Source organism: Schistocerca piceifrons, chromosome 3 (genome assembly GCF_021461385.2).
Source record: "Schistocerca piceifrons isolate TAMUIC-IGC-003096 chromosome 3, iqSchPice1.1, whole genome shotgun sequence".
Taxonomy (NCBI): Eukaryota; Metazoa; Arthropoda; class Insecta; order Orthoptera; family Acrididae; genus Schistocerca; species Schistocerca piceifrons.
In genome coordinates this window covers 551,108,068-551,130,343 of record NC_060140.1, presented here as the reverse complement: position 1 = coordinate 551,130,343, position 22,276 = coordinate 551,108,068, and the positions used below count along the sequence as shown (strand labels likewise).

Here is a 22,276-nt window from a genome sequence, read left to right as displayed (position 1 = left end):
CTCCACGCTGCCCTTCAATACCAAATTGGCGATCCCTTGATGCCTCAGTACATGTCCTACCAACCGATCCCTTCTTCTAATCAAGTTGTGCCACAAATTTCTCTTCTCCCCAATTCTGTTCAATACCTCCTCATTAGTTATGTGATCTACCCACCTAATCTTCAACATTCTTCTATGGCACCACGTTTCGAAAGCTATTCTCTTCTTGTCCAGCGGTTCTAGGCGCTACAGTCTGGAGCCCAGCGACCGCTACGGTCGCAGATTCGAATCCTGCCTCGGGCATGGATGTGTGTGATGTCCTTCGGTTAGTTAGGTTTAATTAGTTCTAAGTTCTAGGCGACTGATGACCTCAGAAGTTAAGTCACATAGTGCTCAGAGCCATTTCTTCTTGTCCAAACTAGTTATAGTTCATGTTTCACTTCCATACATGACTACACTCCATAGAATGACTTTCAGAAACGACTTCCTAACACTTAAATAACTAAAACTACATGCTTTCCTCTTCTTGCAGCGAACAAGTGTGTGCGCTTTATTTCGAAAGAGGAGCATTTTTCCCCCAATACGTAGTTGGGGTTAAAGAAGCCATAAAACAAGAAACGTCGACGCTATCAATAATCTACTACTAACAGAAGTCTTTACCGTGCAAGCGGCGTGAAATCGCTGTCCGTTATAAATCTCTAAATGAGTGCCTTATCAGCGAACGATTGTTTTCTCATAAATAAGCTAATAGGGTCACGATAGAGATGACTCGAACCGTCGCTTACGTTACTGGGCATGCAAAACAAGAAACGACCCTCGAATGGCTCTCCGCAAAGAGCTATTAATTACGTTGTCGATTGTCTCCGACGACTCGATACGTTCGCGTTGTTATTAACTCCAAAACTAGCCAGTGCGCTGCAACAAAGAAAAAGAAAAATAAAGACTGAGGTGAGAATAGCACTATAGAACAATGGTCGAATAAAGCCCCAATGACGCTTCTTCCGCATTGTGGAAAAAATACCAGAAAAAGGCTCTATGATACGGTTTCTGTAAGTCTAGTTTCCGTCGCTTTCCTTCTTTGAGATATTCTCTTGCCAACTCTGGTGCGGGCACAGAAGCAGTAACAACACTGGCAGACTATTACGTCTTGGAATTCACTCCATTCATTCTACATATGGAGCAGCATTATTTGTATGCTGAGTGCTACGGATTGAGCGAGCGTCCTTCCCCTACCCAAGCATTTGGACATGTGTGTTTAACCCTATGAGAACCGAATGCATGTATCTCTCTTTCCAATCTAAAAGGAACTACAATTCGATCCTCATTTTTTTAGAAATAATTTTTTTCAGCATATGTAGCACAATTTTCTTTTAGCGCCCATGCGTATCAAATCTCGTGTCAAACAAGAGCGCTTACCATCATAGTCGTTTCCAAATTGTGTATTGCACCGTCTGCTTTCTTTACACTGGTTTACTAACAACTGCTTCCTCCACACACTTTGCGTCAACTTTGGCAAATGACTCTTGCTTAGTAGAACTACATTTTCATTATGAACAACGGTAGCAAACCTTTCAACAATATTTTTATATACTCAGATAATATTCTAAAAAAATTAAGGAAAGTTTACTTGGTGATTTCTGTTATAACCCAATACAATTTAAATTATATCTATGCAACAAGTATTCTGTTTTTTTATGCCTTCCAGTTTCCTGCGGTTAGAGAAAAACTGGAAAGTCTTTGCCTTAGGTTTCCTCGAAAGCCGTGTGAATCCCAGGTCCCACTACAAATTTGTGGGTGAAAAAGAAAAATTTCTTGATAGTAACAAATAAGTGAAATTAACTTATCTGGAATATGGAAACGTTTTCCTAAATATCTGCAGTGATGTATTTGTTTAATGCTTTTTCTTTAAAATTCATAATCTTAAATCCCACAATAGGTCCTGATTCCTGTACCTACCTTTGCCTCTAAATTTACAGCCAAAATCACTACTGTAACGGTGCCGAAGAGACTAATAAAAAATTAATGGTAATGTTATTATCTGTACTACTACTACTGCTGCTGCTGCTGCAGTAACGACAACTGACGCAAGCAGGCTTGCATTCAGAAACGGATGGATTTCTGTGATATACGATCAGTGTGGAACTTACGGAAGTATTTATGATTTGGCGTACAGGATGGGCAGCAATTTTGTCTAAGTCGTCTTGTATCATCCTATAGTCACTCAACTTCGACACCTTACCGTACACCACAGCATCAACAACAATTTCTAATTGTTGTGATAAATGGCGGATAGGTCTAAAAGTGGAAACATGTACGCTAATACGGATGAATGGGAAAAACAAACCCGTGATGTTCGGATACAGGGTTAGTAATGTGCTGCCTGACACAGTCACGTAAATTAAATATCTGGACGTAAAGTTGCAAAGCGATGTGAAAGGGAACGAGAACGTGAAGATTGTGGCACGGAAGGAAAATGGTCGACTTAGGTTTGTTGGGAGACTTCTGGGACAGTGTGGTTCGTCTGTGAAGGAGATTGCATATAGCACGCTAGTGCGAGCTGTCCTTGAGTATTGTTGAGTGTTTGGTATCCGCACCAGGTAGGTAGGATTAATGGAAGACATCGAAGCAATTCAAAGCCGGGCTGCTAGATCTGTTACTGGTAGGTTCGAACAAGACTCAAGTGTCACGTAGATGCTTCAGGAACTTCAATGGAGATTCCTGGAGCGGAAGCGATTTTCTTTTCGAGAAACATTATTGAGCAAATTTAGAGAAACTGTATATGAAGTTGACTGCAGAACGATTTTATTGCCTCCAACATACAATGCGTGTAAGGGCCGCGAAGATAAGAAAAATTAGGGCTCGTACGGAGGCACAGAGACAGACATTTTTCCTCCGTCGTTCTTTTTGCGACTGGAACAGGAAAGGAAATGACTAGCATTGGTATGGGGGTAACGTCCGCCTCGCGCCGCAAAGTGGATTGCGGAGTATCCCTGAAAGAGTAAGGGATTATTGACAGCTGCTGCAAGCGTTGAGATCGAAAGGAGATACATCACAGATTGCATCGGCATGTAAAACCCTGGTACCCACGCTATATTAGGAAAGACATTATGATGACGTCAAAATAATTCACCCGACGTTAGGATAGCAGTATCAGTTAATGAAATACTTTCCTCTATAGAAAATGACAACCTCAAAGTTTACTGGAACCGCACCATAATAACAAAGCCCCCATCCTCAAAGAAATGGCTCGATCCGACGTTCAGTTTGGAAACGAACTGCAACTAGCCGAATACAGGGATCTGGCAGGTGAGGTGAAGACCTTGTGGAAACTGAAGTCTGTACAGATCATCGCCGTCGTGACATCCGACGCTGGCGTTATTCCGAAACAAACTGTAGAGAGTCTACAGGACCTAAGGCAGAATTCTTCACTCTCTTGGCAATTGAGTAAGCAAATAAATTACGTAATTTACAACCCGTACGTTACCTATGCCGACTATTCCTAGAGTAATAAGTATCAGCTTAGTCCGTAATTTGTTTGTAGTAAAAGGTTGTGATATGTTATGCGCTAGCCACGTCATCCTACCAACAAACCCATTACTACACGTGTCTTGTCTGCTTCGTGCCGCAACACCCTTTGTTTTCCCTTCTGAAGTTCTTTTCCAATCCACTTTCATTTTATGTTTATGTACTCGCGACCTCTATTAAAAAGGTTTGACAGAACTGGTCATCAGTACCGGAAGACGGTTTGAGTTCCACAATGCACTATATAGGATGGTCCGAACAATCTGAAAATCTTTGGCTTTTCAGATTGTAAGCGTTGCAGCGAAAGTTGTGCTGAGAATAATTGCTAAGAAGAAAAAGTTCGATAAGCGCGCCGTTTCTGACGTAATTAGCACTGAAGTTAGCCATTTGGGTCGTCGTGCGCGCAAATTAAAGCAACCTCATAGCATAGATGATGGCGGACGAGACTGCTCATATTTTGGCTCGGGTTCGATTTTTATGGCCGTCGCGTGTCCACATTCTGCATCGCTCTCTTGTTCCGTTTTAGGAAATCAAATTAAGTGCACGTTTGGCAGGGTATCCCTTAAATATCTCGTGACGAACCAATAACTGATGACCGCTAACACGAAATCTTATCTGAAACCTGTATGCGCAGAGTAACTTTCGTGTTGCTTGAATAACTACTCGTAAATCACGCGCCTCACGAAGTCTCAGCACTAAATGGATCCACTAAAAAAAGATACAAGTCTTCCTTAAGCCCAACACAGACAAACTGGCGAAATGCTGGCAAATGCTACAGTAGAGGCCAGCCGGGCCGACGACAGGGAAAAGCAATACAGTAGGGATGAGGATTAGCACGAGGAAAGCTGCGGAACACGGCCGCACGAAGCGCTGACAAAGCTCCGCCGGCGGCAGCTGCCATCAAGTCCGTCGATAGCAGATAAGGGCGACAGCTGTGACTGGCGGCCCGGGGCGCATCACAGCCATCGACAGCAAAGTCGATCCATCGCACTGCCACTTAGTGCAACTGGCGCTGAGAGACACGGGGAAAAAGATCCGCCACGGGACTGAAAGGAAGGCAGCTGTGCAGATGTCACACAATTCAGTTTAACAAGCATCCCCGTTCGCTGCGATGATTGACAGAATGTAATAATTATAACTGATGAAGGTTGAGCGGCCTGACAAAATTTCTACAACGTTGGAACAGACTAGTTGATACTACAGTTCAGGAAATGTAAGGACATACGTGCTGCTTATGTGGGACAGAAACTAAAGATATGTTCTAAACATGCAACAAGTTCGTACTGAAACGTGTTGCGTCAGAAACCTCGCGTATTTTGGTTTCACTACTTTTCGAGTAACCCAAAATACAATTACAACAGTAGAGTGTGTAAGACGTTTAATTCCAGCATATACTAATCTTTTTGTGCAGACTGCCTCTTTATATAAAGAAATAAAAGTGTAAATGTTCGGTTGTTCAAAATCTTAAATCTCCGAAAGTTCTTCACCGATTGCTTTACAATTTTGACAACGTTGCATTCGAATACACTCGCTTTTTATATCTACTGGAGCGTCATCTGTTGAAAGTACACACACACACACACACACACACACACACACACACACACACACACACACACACACAAAACGTGTGATTGGTTATCTGCCTGTGTGACATTCTGCCCGAACTGGAAGGTATACTTATACTGTACTTTATTCGTTGTCTTTTCTCCGAAGTTCACAATAACTACAAAATAAGACTGACTTCTAATACGTTTAATTTTGTTGCTACTGATCTCAGAAATAGTGAACTGTCAAATGCGCAAAGAATTTTGCGCACGTGTGGTATGGTAACAGTGCTTCATATCTCTTTTTCTTTCTATGTTCATAGACAACTGTACAAACTAAACTTTTAACTGAACTCACACCGTAGAAACATATGTTCACTGACTGTACCATCTAGGACTTCATATAGTTGTAACTGGAGGCTAACTAATCTCCAAATGATTTCTTAAAAATCATTCTCTTGCTGGCTAAGACCGTTCAATTTTACTGGGACAATATAGTTTCAAGTACTACGCCTTAATCATGGTACACGAGCGAATCCGACGAAACTTCCCAATTGCTGAATATGTATGGGAAACTGATATGCGTCCTAATCTCCTCCTGACTTGTCTCTCTCTTCCTCCTTCCCCTCTCTGCATGACCACCTGCTCCATCTCACTATCCATCACCTCCTCTCCGTCTTTCTGTTCATCATCTCCTACCCTCTCTCGCTGTCCATCTTTTCCTTCCCCGTCTCTCTGTCCACGACCCTTTTTTATTGTTATTGCAAACGAAACCTTCATTGCGAGTTGGAGACCTTTAGAATCAATGGGTAAATTGGTCGGGATCATTTGTTACAGCGTTATTTTTATGTGCGTATTTTTTTTAAAAAAATCATATGCCCGTCCAAAAGATTGTTAGAGAGTTGTGCAAAAATTTGAAAGAGATCGGTGAAGAGCTTTTCAAGATTTTTCTTAACAATGTTTCCATATTGTATTATATCGCTGGTCATAGGGGCTCATTTCGAAGCGGGACCATCACTGAAGGGGATTCTACTCCAGTCAATGAGATTCCAGGCCGAAGACGTGTCTGGAGACGCCCGGAACAGCAGTGGGTTACAAGATTGACTGTCGCATGCCATACGACCCGAATGTTGTTATCCTTTTCATATAAGTCGACAATATTCTACATCCTGTTTCGTTGCCCTTCATGGTAGGCCATTCTGAGGCAAAATTTGAGCAAAATAATGCCCACCTGCACACGTCGAGAGTTTAGCTTCGTGCTTGCCACGTTGGCCAGCAAGGTCGCCGAATCTCTGCCCAACTGAGAACCTTTGGAGCACTTTGGGCACGGCTCTCCAACCACCTAGAGATTTTGACGATCTAACTCGCCATTTGGACAGAATTTGGGACGATGTAACTCAGGAACACATCCAACAACTCTGTCAATCAATTCAAGCAGAATAACTGCTTGCATAGGGGCAGAGGTGGACCAATGCGTTAGTGAATTGCTCAATTTGTGAAGCGCTCTCTCTCTCTCTCTCTCTCTCTCTAGAATCAATAATTACTTTTTTTCTGAAGCGATAATAATATGTTTATCAGTACATGTACATCACATTTACCGATTTCCGTCCCATCCGGAAACGCCTTCGTAGTGCACGTTTTTTGTATTTGAGTGTATTAAGTCGTTTATACGGGAACTAGACTAAATTGCATGAATGTATTATTCCTTATGTCACGTTTCTGCCACAGCCATCATCAGATCAAAATGAAAACTGTAGGGCAGTTAATCGTATTACATCAACAACTGTATAGTATTTTACAGTGATAAGTACCAGTGTGCCACTGTAACGTACGCTACAGTTGTTTACGTGATACACTGTATCTACGATTCAGTTTTTACACTCCTGGAAATTGAAATAAGAACACCGTGAATTCATTGTCCCAGGAAAGGGAAACTTTATTGACACATTCCTGGGGTCAGATACATCACATGATCACACTGACAGAACCACAGGCACATAGACACAGGCAACAGAGCATGCACAATGTCGGCACTAGTACAGTGTATATCCACCTTTCGCAGCAATGCAGGCTGCTATTCTCCCATGGAGACGATCGTAGAGATGCTGGATGTAGTCCTGTGGAACGGCTTGCCATGCCATTTCCACCTGGCGCCTCAGTTGGACCAGCGTTCGTGCTGGACGTGCAGACCGCGTGAGGCGACGCTTCATCCAGTCCGAAACATGCTCAATGGGGGACAGATCCGGAGATCTTGCTGGCCAGGGTAGTTGACTTAAACCTTCTAGAGCACGTTGGGTGGCACGGGATACATGCGGACGTGCATTGTCCTGTTGGAACAGCAAGTTCCCTTGCCGGTCTAGGAATGGTAGAACGATGGGTTCGATGACGGTTTGGATGTACCGTGCACTATTCAGTGTCCCCTCGACGATCACCAGTGGTGTACGGCCAGTGTAGGAGATCGCTCCCCACACCATGATGCCGGGTGTTGGCCCTGTGTGCCTCGGTCGTATGCAGTCCTGATTGTGGCGCTCACCTGCACGGCGCCAAACACGCATACGACCATCATTGGCACCAAGGCAGAAGCGACTCTCATCGCTGAAGACGACACGTCTCCATTCGTCCCTCCATTCACGCCTGTCGCGACACCACTGGAGGCGGGCTGCACGATGTTGGGGCGTGAGCGGAAGACGGCCTAACGGTGTGCGGGACCGTAGCCCAGCTTCATGGAGACGGTTGCGAATGGTCCTCGCCGATACCCCAGGAGCAACAGTGTCCCTAATTTGCTGGGAAGTGGCGGTGCGGTCCCCTACGGCACTGCGTAGGATCCTACGGTCTTGGCGTGCATCCGTGCGTCGCTGCGGTCCGGTCCCAGGTCGACGGGCACGTGCACCTTCCGCCGACCACTGGCGACAACATCGATGTACTGTGGAGACCTCACGCCCCACGTGTTGAGCAATTCGGCGGTACGTCCACCCGGCCTCCCGCATGCCCACTATACGCCCTCGCTCAAAGTCCGTCAACTGCACATACGGTTCACGTCCACGCTGTCGCGGCATGCTACCAGTGTTAAAGACTGCGATGGAGCTCCGTATGCCACGGCAAACTGGCTGACACTGACGGCGGCGGTGCACAAATGCTGCGCAGCTAGCGCCATTCGACGGCCAACACCGCGGTTCCTGGTGTGTCCGCTGTGCCGTGCGTGTGATCATTGCTTGTACAGCCCTCTCGCAGTGTCCGGAGCAAGTATGGTGGGTCTGACACACCGGTGTCAATGTGTTCTTATTTCCATTTCCAGGAGTGTATTTTGGTCTGAAGATTACAGGCACAACATGCCATGGACATAACAAATACAGTGAGATAGAGATTAATTCTGTGTAAGTGCTAAGAATGATCATCGACCTCTATAAAGATCTTACAATGATTTCCTGTCTTACGTAGAGGTTCTTTCGGTTTGTTGTGGAAAACATCTTCCATTCTCCTACATTTAAAGAGAGCTGACATTCAGTGACTGCCGTCCAAATCGTCCTGCACTTCGCCGCGCTGTCACCCAACAACCACACTTTCCTGTACACAACAGCATCGTTAGCGAACAACCTGACTGTGCCGCTCATCCAGCCTCGCAACCGTTTACGCGTCTTTGGAGTATGACATGTGCTCTTGCGCTTCTCTGTGGAATGATCGATGTCACTTTTGTTTATGGAGGCGCCCGAAATGTACACTCCAGTTACCCCGTTAGAGACCGTCGCCGAAGGGTTCGAGACTTCAGGCTCCTCAGCGACAACCTCGGTAAGCCACTAACAGGATACAGCTCACGGAAACAAACTCCCTTCTACAGCAGACAGTAAAACCTACTTGTGAAGGAGGTGCGTAACATGCCGCCCCCCCCCCCTCCTGCCAGCTTCCGTTATTCTTGGTTTGCCAAGTTCGTGTTGTTCCAGCGCCCTAATACTCCTTCAACAGCGGATGTCCGTGGCGCTACAAGGCGCTGCTTGAGCTGTGCGGAAATCTCTCTCCCCAAGGAACCGGAGTTCCTTAACGGCGTGCGTGTTACGCAGGAGTTGTTACCGAAGCAAGTCACGGGAACGTGGTTGCGTTTACTGTGCCATTCACCGTTACGATTTTTCCTTCATGTCTTCGTCAGTAGCTCCACGGAGGGAATGAGATAGAGACGGGAGGAAAGAGGGAGAGAATAAGGACACACACACACACACACACACACACACACACACACACACACACACAGAGAGAGAGAGAGAGAGAGAGAGAGAGAGAGAGAGAAATAGGTGAATGACGGGGAAGCGATGGTACGGTGACGTCAAAGTATTTTTGTCGTGACCGAAGAAGAGACGATGGCTCCTAATACCGCGCGTCACTTTTACATTAATACGTTCAGATTAACTATTTTCTAACGCACCTGTTTTAAATAAGTCACTGTCCCAACTTTTGTGTCAACGGCTGGAGTGAATCTTTATCCAGTTCAACGTTTATTCGAGTTTAGGAACACAAAGTAATCGCTGGGAGCCAAAGATACGACGTACGCCGACAAACTTCGAAGCAAAGATCATGCACTTTTGCAACAAATATTCTAGACGTGTGCGTTAATGTGATGCAGCAGGATTACTTCTGTGTAGTATCCAAACGTTTAAGATGAAAAGCGTAACACCATGGCGATGGTTACCATGAGAATCCTAGCAAACGGCAGTGATGACGGTCCCCGCAGATGAAACCATCTTTGCTTTTTCGTCACACTTTCACATCCTTACTCGCTCTTTAATGCGCTCTTTTTTCTATGGCCTGTAAGTATGTATCGTTTTCTTTATGCCAGAGAAAAACACACTGAAAAAAGACAGTTGTTCACGTCTTTAACACTACCTACAAAGAGAATTCTTTGTATGACATGACAAAACACTGAACTAAAACTGGGCACGAGAGAGAAACATTTAAGGTACGTCCATTAGGCCACCAGATAGCTGATTTATAACACCGCCGTTACGCTCTGCACAAGAAATTATACTCTTTGGACATGGTTACTTACGACAGTTGGGTTACAGGATTTGTTGCGACATCACATCGTCACTGACTGTTACCTGAAGATGACAGTAAATTTCGTCGCTGGAAGTTCTTTGACAACCAACGACTTAAATGAGAAAAACACCCGCAACAGATATGATCGCAAATTACGTATATCATACATCTTTACTATGTAGAGCACTGCTATCAGCATCTTGTAGCGATACAGAACAACACGGCCACAATCTTTGTTTTTATGATCAGGCGCTATCTTTATGGTCTCTCGTGCGATGTACACGCGACTCGCACTCGAATGTTTCTAAGAAATTATGCAAGGTAGCTCTCGAAAACACTTGAAAACAGAATCGGTTTCTCCATTGGAAATAAAATTTTTTTCGCTCTGGCACCAACATTATCACCAGTCACGCTTCGGCACCTTTCAGACAATTTGTTCTCTAAAGGTTACGAAAGTTACCACAATAACCAGCCTCATTCTTTGTTTTTTCAATGTTCCAATCATTTTCTTTACTTGACATCTTAATATAATCTACACGTTAATGAGACACAATAGCAAACGGAAGATTTAAGTTTGCTTCGACGGCTCATCAGACAGGATCACTTCCACGAAGGCTGCGATCCAGATGTAAGAGCCGGTCTGACACAATGATTTAACTGTGCGCTGAGAAATTGATTTACAGTAGAAGCGCCATGTTGTTGTTGTGGTCTTCAGTCCTGAGACTGGTTTGATGCAGCTCTCCATGCTACTCTATCCTGTGCAAGCTTCTTCATCTCCCAGTACCTACTGCAACCTACATCCTTCTGAATCTGCTTAGTGTATTCATCTCTTGATCTCCCTCTACGATTTTTACCCTCCACGCTGCCCTCCAATACTAAATTGGTGATCCCTTGATGACTCAGAACATGTCCTACCAGCCGATCCCTTCTTCTGGTCAAGTTGTGCCACAAACTTCTCTTCTCCTCAATCTTATTCAATACCTCCTCATTGGTTATGTGATCTACCCATCTAATCTTCAGCATTCTTCTGTAGCACCACATTTCGAAAGCTTCTATTCTCTTCTTGTCCAAGCTATTTATCGTCCATGTTTCACTTCCATACATGGCTACACTCCATACACTTTCTTTTTCTTTCATCATCTTCATCTTCCCTTCAGGTATTAGGCAAGAATTGCCTGTTACTGTATCCATCTCTGTCGGGGTCTTTCTCTGTCTCTTCTCCCATGGCACTTGTAATTTCTTGCCTTTAAGGGGAGTCTCTCACTCTCCATTTTTTGTAGATGTTCGTTCTATTTTCTTCTGTAATCTCGAATTTTATCGTTGAGGCTAAAGATTTCCGGCACCTTTAAATAACCGGAACGTATCGGCTAAGAGAGAAAGAAAATCCCGGTCCTCCTAGAAGAGGGTTGATGGCTGGTAATCAACTCTCAGAAAAAAACAGACCAAACGAGCCTCGAAAACAGTACACTTTCTTTTTTCGGAGTTTAAGTTCGACCGCGCATGAATTCTATTCCCGTTACACCTTTTCATGCTTTTATTCCACTAAACATTGTTAGATGTATCGCTGAACATGGGAACGCAAAAGCATTAGCAAGATACTCATCTACAAGATGGATTCACAAAACCTGCTATGACTCCTGATGCGATGATACGAAAACATCTCAACGTGATGGACAACTTAATTAAGTTATTGTACTATATATTAAGTAACTGTGGAACACTAACTTAGGATAATAATGAAGTGCATTCTCTAGTCCCTTCCTCTCTCCACTCTACATCTGCGTACAAGATCATACCTCATTTACTTACAGTCTGCAGATCATCACGATGTGCGCGCAGACGGTACTCTGTTTCAATTATAATCAAGTAACGTTTTTGGAAATTTGTGGTAGGTTCCTACGAGACCCAACTGCTGAGGTCATCGGTCCCTAGGCTTGCACACTACTTAATCTAACTCACAGTAACTTACGTTAAGGACAACACGCACTCCCATGGCCAAGCGAGGACTCGAACCTCCGAGAGGGGGAGCCGTGCGAACCGTGGCAAGGCGCCTAAGACCACGTGTCTCAAGTAACTTCCCACTTGTTCTGCGGATAGGGCATGTGAGGATATTACCGTTTACTTTTGTATTATTTGCCTGTGGCTGCCATTCCAAAAGCAGCCTATGTAAGGAAGTGAAACATTTTTCTACACATTGCGTACGAGGTACTATGCACCTTTCATGGGACGATCGATAGGTCGACCATAAGGTCGCTTTTGTGACATACTCAAGGGAATCAAAGAAGTTAGTGATCGTTCATACTGCCGTTCTTTATGTTATTCAAAAAACCCGTTGAGCAGTCCAGATATGTTTTCCACAAAATCGGTGGTACTTCAGACAGAGTGTACAAAGGCTTTGGAAAACAAACTGTAGTTTTTGAGTGTGTTAACAATGAACCGACGCGTGTCATTTGCTTTACTTACAACCGAACCTATGTCATCATCATACTATGCGAATTCTTGCTTCCACGTGTGACATGACCAGTCATAGCCTGCTACTGCTGTGTTTTAGAACTGCGTAACTAAGCAGCCAGTCTTTGCCCTCATGCACACCGTCACGTTATCCCAGAGCTGCTTACTCTGAACACCAGACGGAACCGAAGTTCAAATTTGTTAAGGCTTTCGTGGCCACTTGTTGACAAATTACCTACTGGCTTCCGTCTCGGGTTCTTCGGCCATCGTTTGTTTGATAATTTTTTTTTCTCCTACACGAGAGGCTGGAATTATCAAAGCTTCGCTCTCCAACGGTGAAGCTTTGACAATGTTAGCTACTCTGCTGGCAAAACGTCAGAAAAATTAACAAACGAACGTCGGCCGAAGAACCGACACAAGCCAACAGGGAACTGAAGTTCTCAAATCGGAGAATTAGACGAAGAAATAAACCAAGTTTTCGCTTTATTCTTTTCTATGGTTAACCAAATAATTTATCTTTTCTCAAAATGGTATAGCTGGCGAGGACGCTTTGAATTTTACGTGTATCGACGGAGCAAATGCTACACCGATTGACTCGAGAGCAAGACATCAACGGGCGCGGACGACGACACAGCACGCCCCCAGCTCCCTACTGCAGGAGTATTTAACGAGGCCTACAATTTACGGAGCACTGTAATCAGCGAGATAAGCCAGATGCCACAGGCCGTGCTTATTTTCTGGTCGACTGGACACCTGCTGTACTACACAGGCTATCCCCGCGTCGCGAACGCACAGGTTACCAGGGTCGGATCGGAACTACACGCTCATTCCTTGGCTCTGGCCTGTCCGCCCAGTTGTGCAGTATTATCGCTCACGGCAGCTCGTCTGTTAACCATTATAAGACGAGGCAGAGAAATGTTGGACTATTAAGTCGGTTTTCGTAAATTTTTTCACTTGTAGTTACAAACAGGAAGCTAGACAATCTTATACATTCTACGCAAGACAGAGAATCTTTACGTTATTCACCCAGAATGTTATTTATTTCCCTAAATAGGTAGTGCCGTCAGTCTCAGTAAATATAAAGTGACATGCAAGACAAAAAGAGTAATTTTCTGTCCAAAAAATAGAACTGTGGTCCTGTTAAGTATTTCTTTCTTTATACAGGAATGTCTAAATATCTAGCATTCTTCCTTGCTGTCGAAGCAGTCTGCTGTCAAATGTTATATAAATATCTTCCGAAATACTTAGAAGAAACTATGCCGCCACCTGATAATCGGCTAAAACCTGATTACACTGAATGCTTATGAAATAAATACGTCCATAAAAAAAACTTGCTGCTTGTTGCTGGTTTCTGTGTTTCAGTCTCCATGAACAATCACAGAGTTCGCCAGCATGAAAAGAATGAATCAGAACTGAATAACGACTTTCCGTTATTTTTCTTTAAGGTGACATTTACGGCAGTACTTTGTGCAATATCTCTCTCCCTCCCTCCCCCTCCCCCCTCTGCATACGCTCTTTATTGCTGGAAATCCCGTCTCTGTGAATAACGATGAGTACGTGATGTACGTATACGTGTATGTGTACATACATACTCCGCAACCCACGGTACAGTGGGTAGCGAAGGGTGCCTTCTACCCAAACCAGTCATTTCCTTTCCTGTTCCGTTCGCGAGAAAAAGACGATTGTCTGTGTGCCTCCGTACGAGGCCTAATTTGTCGTATCTTCGTGGTCTTTGAGCGACATGTACGTTGTCGACAGTACAATCTTTCTGCCATCAGCTTCGAATGTCGGTTCTCTAAATTTTCTCAATAGTGTTCTTCGAAAAGGACGTCGCCTTCCCTCCAGAGATTACCATTTAAATTCCCGAAGCATCGCCATAATACTTGCGTCTGTTCGAACCTACCGGTGAGAAATCTAGCAGCCCGCCTTGAGTTGTTTCGTTGTCTTCCTTCGATCTAACTTGGTACGGGATCCCAAACACTCTACCAGTACTCAGTAACAGGTCGCACTAGAGACCTATATGCGGTCTCCTTCACAGATGAACCACACTTTCCTAAAATTCTCTCAACAAATCGGAGCCGACTATTCGCCTTCCACGCTAAAATCCTTAAACGCTCGTTCCGTTTCATACTGTTTTATAACGTCAAGCCCGGATATTTAAACGACGTGACGGTGTCAAGTAGGACACTGCTTTTGCTGTACTCGAAAATTACGGATCTGTTTTTCCTTTTCATCTGCGTTAACTTACACCGTTCTACACTTAGAGTGAGCTGCCACTTACCACACGAAATAGAAATTTTGTCTAAGTAATCTTGTATACTCCCACAATCACTGAACTTCTAAAACTTCCCGTACACCACAGCGTCATCAGGAAAAAAACCGCAGATTGTTGTCCACCCTGTCCGTCAGATAATTGATGTATATAGAGAATAATAGCGGTACTAGCACATTTGCCTGGGGCATTTCATAAGGTACCCTTGTATCTGATGAACGCTCGCCGTACTGGGTTCTGTTACTTACGAAGTCTTCGAGCCACTCACATGTCTGGGAACATATTCCATACGATTCGTTAACAGCCTACAGTGTCGCACTGTGTCAATTTTCGGAAATCTAGACATACGGAATCTGCCTTTGCCTTTCACTGACAGTTCGCAGTATGTCGTGTAAGGGAAGGACAAGCTGAGCTCCGCAGGAGCGATGCTTTCTAAAACCGCGAAGATTCGTGGACAGGGCGGTATCATCTGTTAAGCAATTGTTTTAGCGCGATATCGACTGTCTCGTCAGCGGTAACGGTATTTATATTTCCTTAACGTGGTCACACAGTCACACGCACTGAGCGAGGTAGCGCAGTGGTTAGCACACTGGACTCGCATTCAGGAAGACGACGGTTCAATCTCGCGTCCGAACATCCTGATTTAGGTTTTTCGCTCCAGGCAAACGCCGGGACGGTTCCTTTGAAAGAACACGGTTCCTTCCTTTCCCGTCCTTCCCTAATCCGACGAGACCGATGACCTCGCTATTTGTTCTCTTCCCCCAAACAACCCAACCCAGTCACACGCATCTTTCGAAACATATGTAATTTTTCTGTAACAGCGTTCAATGAACCGATCTGATTGTTCTAAACTGTCCGAACTGTTGACCATGGCAACAGAAAACAAAAATTCGCGGTACACTGTAGTCTCTTATTCCCCATGGTTTCATATCACCACACATTGCCATTTGCTGGAAATGCCGCTCAAGAAAAATCCATTATCGGATTAGAATGCTTTAAATTATTTACTAAGTTATAAGCTTACTAAAACAGAAATAAATTCAGCAACATGGAGGTGGGGGGTGACCAGAACTGCCTGCGCGATAGTCTGTAGACAGCACGTCTGCCCCGCTTTGGAATACGCAGATATAGGTCGACCGACAGCAAGTGGCACAACGGCGGTGTTAATATGCATGTAGGCACTCCAGAGCTGTTCGCTGAAAACTCAATCACAAGGGGCCGATGCAAATCTACTGATGAAATTGACGAGCTCTCACAGAGTGGAATATTGCGTTCTCTCGCTGGCCTGATTAACTAACACCTGTTAACATGCAAAGTCGATAAATGGGGGTTAATAGCGACATCAGGTTTCCATTTTCTACTTCATAAATACCGCCCGAAGTTCAATCACGCTGCCGGACCCAACTCAGCAACACACTTTGAAGACCCCACTTAGTTCCCGCACACACGGTTCAAGACGGCGCCGTAAGTTCGAGAAATTCGCTCATCCGACCTCTTCCTTCTTTCGCTCCTTTGTTCGTTCGTTCCTCCATTGCACTGGAAGTGAAGTGAAACGGGCACTGGGGTATCTTCAATCTCTTTGGAGCATAGCTGAAGGCCGGGGTGGCTTTTCTGAAAGGATCGCCGCCCGTTTCCTTGCCCCACTGAGCATGTACCGTATCTATAATGACGCTGTCGTAGATGGGGTTTAACCGCTAATCTTCACTCCTTTCTTCAGTAACAAAATAACCGAAAGGTGGACTGATTGCATCTAACTATTTTTCCTCCCATATGAGTGACGACGTGACGGTAGGAAACATATCCATTCACAAGAACAAAATGTTAAACATGTAAAGACTCTGAGCCCATCACATGCAGGCCTGTAACTGACGCCGAAAGTTGCAAACAACTTTACGTTCTTGGCACCTGCAGCTTTGAGTACACAACTTTTGGGATAAAAACAACTGTGCCTAATAACATACCCACACATTCCGAGAAAACTTCCTACGGAATTCTAATAAGATGTTATCAACAGCCTACAAAAAGTTGTTTGCTGTTTTCGTTCCACTAGACGCCGAAAGTGCTCTTATTTTATTAGTTCAATTTTTCAATGCATTTAGAACAGCAGGTTATTACACATTAGTTTTACTATGCAGAAGACAGCGTTGCTTTATATAATTATGAAGCACTGAAGCAGTAAAATAATGCCCCTCCATATTAAACACTGACATATTCCGAAGTTACTCCGAACTTCTTTACGTACAAGAAAAAAAATGCAATGACAGAAAACGGTGGAACAGTTTTTATGAATGCTAAGTTGGAAATACTAATTACAGTTGACATTTACAATAACGCCACTACAACTGAAAACTATATATTCGATTAAATTTCAACCCAACAGGTTTCTTCCTAGACAACTAAAAGTCACATTCTTTTTCTTAACTTGTATTTAATATTTATATGTAAGTATTCAATATGGAAACACGCTTCAGATGTAACGTCGACAAACAAAATTTGGCAACATACGTATATCTTGATGCACTAATTTGTCTTGGCATATTCTGTGGCCTGCTTGCGGAGAAAGTATAGTGTAATCCATCTGAAATGTTAGTGATCCGTGGGGCGTTTTCAGCTTCATTCCTTAATGGGGCTAACCACATCGTCTTTTTATGTCCACTGTTTACACACTTGTTGAACACTTTTAACGCGTTGTTTATTGTAATTAACACAAGCGCAGTAGAAACAGGACGGCGGTCAAAAAGCTTGATTGGACTTCACTGTCTTGTTTCTACTGCGCAGTGGTGTAAATTATAATAAACAACGCGTTATGTGTGTTCCTCACAAGGGCGTAAATAGTATACAAAAAAAATCCGGTTAGCACCAGAAATGGGTGGTGCTGAATACGCCACAAGCCGACAGTAGTTTCAGATGAAGAGAGAGAGAGTGATTATTTAAGTTTTTATTGTATTAGCAATATACCAGCAAAACAAGTAAAGGATTGTTCATATGACTTATACTTCTCTTTCTCGACATGTAGGCCACAGCACATAAAAAATACTAACTACGGGCACTACTTTAAAATCTGTATATTTTATATTGCCATTTTTTGCCCGGTGGGGAGTTTGTAGCTGGAAACATGTTGTAATATTACACAATCTAAGCAAATCATCAAAACAATTGCTGAAACTTCCTGGCAGATTGAAACTGTGTGCGGACCGAGACTCGAACTCGGGACCTGCGCCTTTCACGGGAAAGTGCTCTAACGACTGAGTTACCCAAGCACGATTCGCGACCCGTCCTCACAGCTTTATTTGCGCCAGGATATCATCTCTTACCTTCCAGATTTCACAGAAGCTCTCCAGCAAAACTTGCAGGGCTTGCACTCCAAGTTTCGCAGGATAGCTTCTGTGAAGTCTGAAAGGTAGGAGATGAGACACTGGCGGAAATAAAGCCGTGTGGTCGGGTAGTGAATCGTGCTTAAGTAGCTCAGTCGTTAGAGCACTTGCCCGTGAAAGGCACAGGTCCCGATTTCGAGTCTCGGTGCAGCACACAATTTCAGTCTTCCAGATAGATCCATATCAGCGCACACTCCGCTGCAGAGTGAAATTTTCTTTCTGAAAATAACTGCTACAGAAAAATACCGTTTATAATTATCTTTTATAGTTGGTCGTTGGTAACGCCAGCTTAGAAAAAGATTCATATTATACCGTACTATTACTGCTTCTACTTTTCAACTGCTAGAGTGTCCTTGGCGCTGTATTTGTCGCGGGACGCCGACAAGGCGCCCACAACCACAGCCCGTGGACGAGAGAAAACTCACCGTCCGCGGGTCTCTACGGCTGTATTTTCCGGAGCGCCAGCGGAGATCCCGGCGGCGCTTATCGCAGCGTTACAATGTAGAACACCCCGCACCACTTTGCTCCCCTCGTCGGTTTTATTTCGCCGCTGGCAGGTACAGGTTCACGCCGCGGACCGCCGCCATATCTGGCAACCGGACCACCCAGAGGGCTGCCCAATCCTCTGTCACTGCTCCGCGCTCGGAAGCATGCTCAGCGATTCTATATGGACCAACTAACGGCCCAGTAACTACTGCCTTCACACTTGCGTATAAAGTGCGGAGTCACTCCCGCTCGTTTCTGTCACAGCGGAGGAAGATAAGGAACGAGCGTGGTGCAAGTACATGCTGTTTTATCATGCCTTTACTTTAATCCTTCGAGGCTCGCGGCATTCAGTTACAGAATAAGTCCCAGATTCTCTTTTTTGTCTCTTTTACCGAAACTAGGAAGGATAGAGTACGTTTTAATACCACATAGAAAAAAATAAAGTTCCATAATTACTGTTTTTGTTTGTTTGTAGGTGCATATCTAGGGTATTGGTACATACCGAAAACCCCGCGCCACAGTATCATAACACGGCATTAGAGGAGCCAAAGCAAATTGGTCTTGCCCACTGATAAAGTGTGGGATATCGCGCGATAATTCATTATCCGCGTTTGAAGGGTAAGGATACTTTTGGTAAATCTTCCCCGCCAACGTTGATGGTCCCAGCTTCTCGCAGATCTGAGTACACGACACCACGTCCGCGAGAAGCTGGGACCATCAACGTTGACGGAGAAGATTTACCAACAGTAACAAAATTTAAGTCTCTCAATTCTGCAGTCTCTAGCGAAGGCCAGCATACAGATGAGGTCAGCCCATGGACGCAGGCAGCCCAGAGGAAGTGGCGAACGTCAACTGGCATCCCCCAATCGTCGAATTAAGGATCGCCTGAAAAAGATCTACCGGACTGTCATCCGTCCTGTTGCTTTCTACGGCACCAAGTGTTGGTCAGCTAAAAAAAGAGGCAGAACGGCGACTGGGGGTCAATGAGACTAGGATGCTTAGATGGACAGGTGGCGTCACTCGACTGGATCACGTCTAGAATAACACTACCAGGAAACTTTTCGGGGTCGCACTGATCAAGAACAAAACGAGAAAAAGCCGTTTGCGATGGTTTCGACACGTGCTGCGCGCAGAGGACGATATCTTTGCAAAGGCAGCATACATAGTGGAAGTCATGGGAAAAAGACCCAAGGGACGACCAAGGCAGACGAGGGGCCCACACTCTGCACAACAACATGAAGGCTCTAAATCACCCAGACATGGTCCACGATCGAACAAAATGGAGACAGCGAATTCACTCAGCGAAACTTGCCACCAGGCGGAACAAACTCTAAAGAAAAAGAAGCCAGGGAACAACACTGTAGCAATCTGTGCCGAGTTCGTGCAGGCGTACGGTAACAATTCGCCATCACATGGAACGGTGGTTAAGTGCCGAGGATGCTTTCAGTATAGTCGAACACATGAAGAGGCAGGAGTCGCAAGAGAAATGGAGGTACTGGACAGCTCGTAGATAGGCGTACTGCAAAGAAGGCGATGGCGTATAAAATGAAAATGTCAGACAAGCAGTTTTCAATATCCTGCCCATTCTGAAAATGATAAAGGTTTGTGCATCTTGACGTTTTAGCGGCGTAATAATTCATTCGTTAAATTTTGGGAGTAGAGCAGCATAAAGTCTATTTTTTTCTTTTTCTAATATTTCGGCCGCATGTCTTCCGACCATATTGAGAGTGAGCCGACTGAAGCTACAAACTGCTCGAACAATCAAGGAGAGATGCATGTAACACCGTAGACACAGCCGAATCTAACAGCCCAATAAACAAGCTGTCGCACAGCACCCAGTCGATACCTGTCACTCTATGTGTAATGAGAAAATTTCGACATTCTAGCTTCGAATCCGTCTTTTTCGGACTCGGTGGTGAAAGAATCAGCTGCAATTCGTTAGGCGAGGGCTTTAATTACGAAAGATATATTTTTCAAACAAATCAAACAAACAAACGTCCGCCATGTTAATTGCCCCAACCGTTAGCTTCTGGTCAAAGTGATCTGTTACTTGCTCCCACAAAAACTGGTCAGTTGAGTGCGTAAATCATTTGAAATTGTTTTCCTAAGATCCTTTTGATTTGTTAGAAGTTAGCATACATGGTGTCCCAGGAGGAACGGTCAATATAGAGGGATATGAGAAAGCTGTAACCACTTGTTCAGCAGAAGAGATGTTTTCAACAACAGCGAATATGAGCAAGGGTTTGCAGCTCTTATGGTATGCACTCTAGAGCCCACGTTTACATGATTTTTTTGCTTCAAATGATTGTTATTGCCATATTCCTGAATGTTGACATTCCTCCTGGGATTTGTAGTATAGGTACAGTTACACCAACAGTAGCTGACCTTGTCTCTCTGTAGTTTGAAGCAGCTGTAAGAGGAATTACGGTTAATCTTAGCATGATATAGCCCTATCTGCTTGCTGCATACAACCAGGACGCCATCACTTGACTGTGTTTAGATCGCAACAGCCGAGACAGGCCGCTTTGCGTTTCAATTTTAGCATATTTCTGGAAGGCTTTGCTGAAAAGTTTTTGCATCAACATTAACAACCGTTACATTACTGTGCTCCTCTGTTCAAGATCTTACAAATTCCGTTAAAACATTTCTTTTAGAGTTAATTTTTACTTCAATCTTTCTGCCTATACAAATGTCAAGTGAACTAAATAAGGGTCAAGCGTCAAAAGTACGTGCTCTCTGCATTACCATCTGCCGGAAAATTTGTATCCATATACTGAGTGGTTTGTGTGTGTGTGTGTGTGTGTGTGTGTGTGTGTGTGTGTGTGTGTGTGTGTGTGTGTGTGTGTGTGAGTGTGAGAGAGAGAGAGAGAGAGAGAGAGAGAGAGAGAGAGAGAGGGGGGGGGTGGAGAAAAGCGACAGGCAAGAGATGAAATTCTTGGAAGCGATATAGCATCCCAAGAGCCTTATGCAGCAGTGGTAGCCTCGAGATCTGTTCCTTAAGGCGTTGGTTCGTTCCCTCCCTTTCCCATACCGCGCCCAGTCGCTACTATGCCAGCAGCTGCGTATAGGCACGACGACCTCGGCCTGCCTAAGTAGTACGCAAGCGACTGCCTGCACTCGTCACATACGGTAAGGCTGACTTAACAGGCGCATGTAAGGTCGCTACAGTGTATACGCGCACTGAAGTAGGTCTAACGATGAGTCTGTCAACGAACTTTATCGACGGAGCTCCAGCTCTTAAGGTCGATCACCCTTTTTTGATCGCTGCACCATCTGTTTCTCCGTTTTTGTTTGCTTGCATAGGAGACTCTAGATCGCGGTCAACAGTGTCTTTCCTAGTGTCAATTCCGCCGAACGAGGTTCGCTGGTTTCATGATGGGCAAATTTATTTTACAGAACAACGCCGGCGTCATCAGATGGAGTAGCTGAACCTTGGGTTGGACTCATCTAAGTGCTTAAAACCACCTGCTCTTGATCTGACCAGGATGGCGTTCTTACAGACTGCATGACCGGACAGGATTTTACAGCCTGGTCCTCCCATCTCGGCTACGCACCTCCCTCAATCTACTGCTCCGAGTAGATGTATTCGGCAAGGCGTCAGTAAGGACATTCTTTTCTGC

General features: G+C 44.6%; 1 protein-coding gene across 4 annotated transcripts in view; it reads right to left on the bottom strand.

The window, feature by feature from the left end:
• LOC124790073 (supervillin) overlaps positions 1–22,276 on the bottom strand; it is a 471,354-nt gene that overhangs the window by 314,947 nt on the left and 134,131 nt on the right. The gene's annotated exons all lie outside the window — the stretch shown is intronic.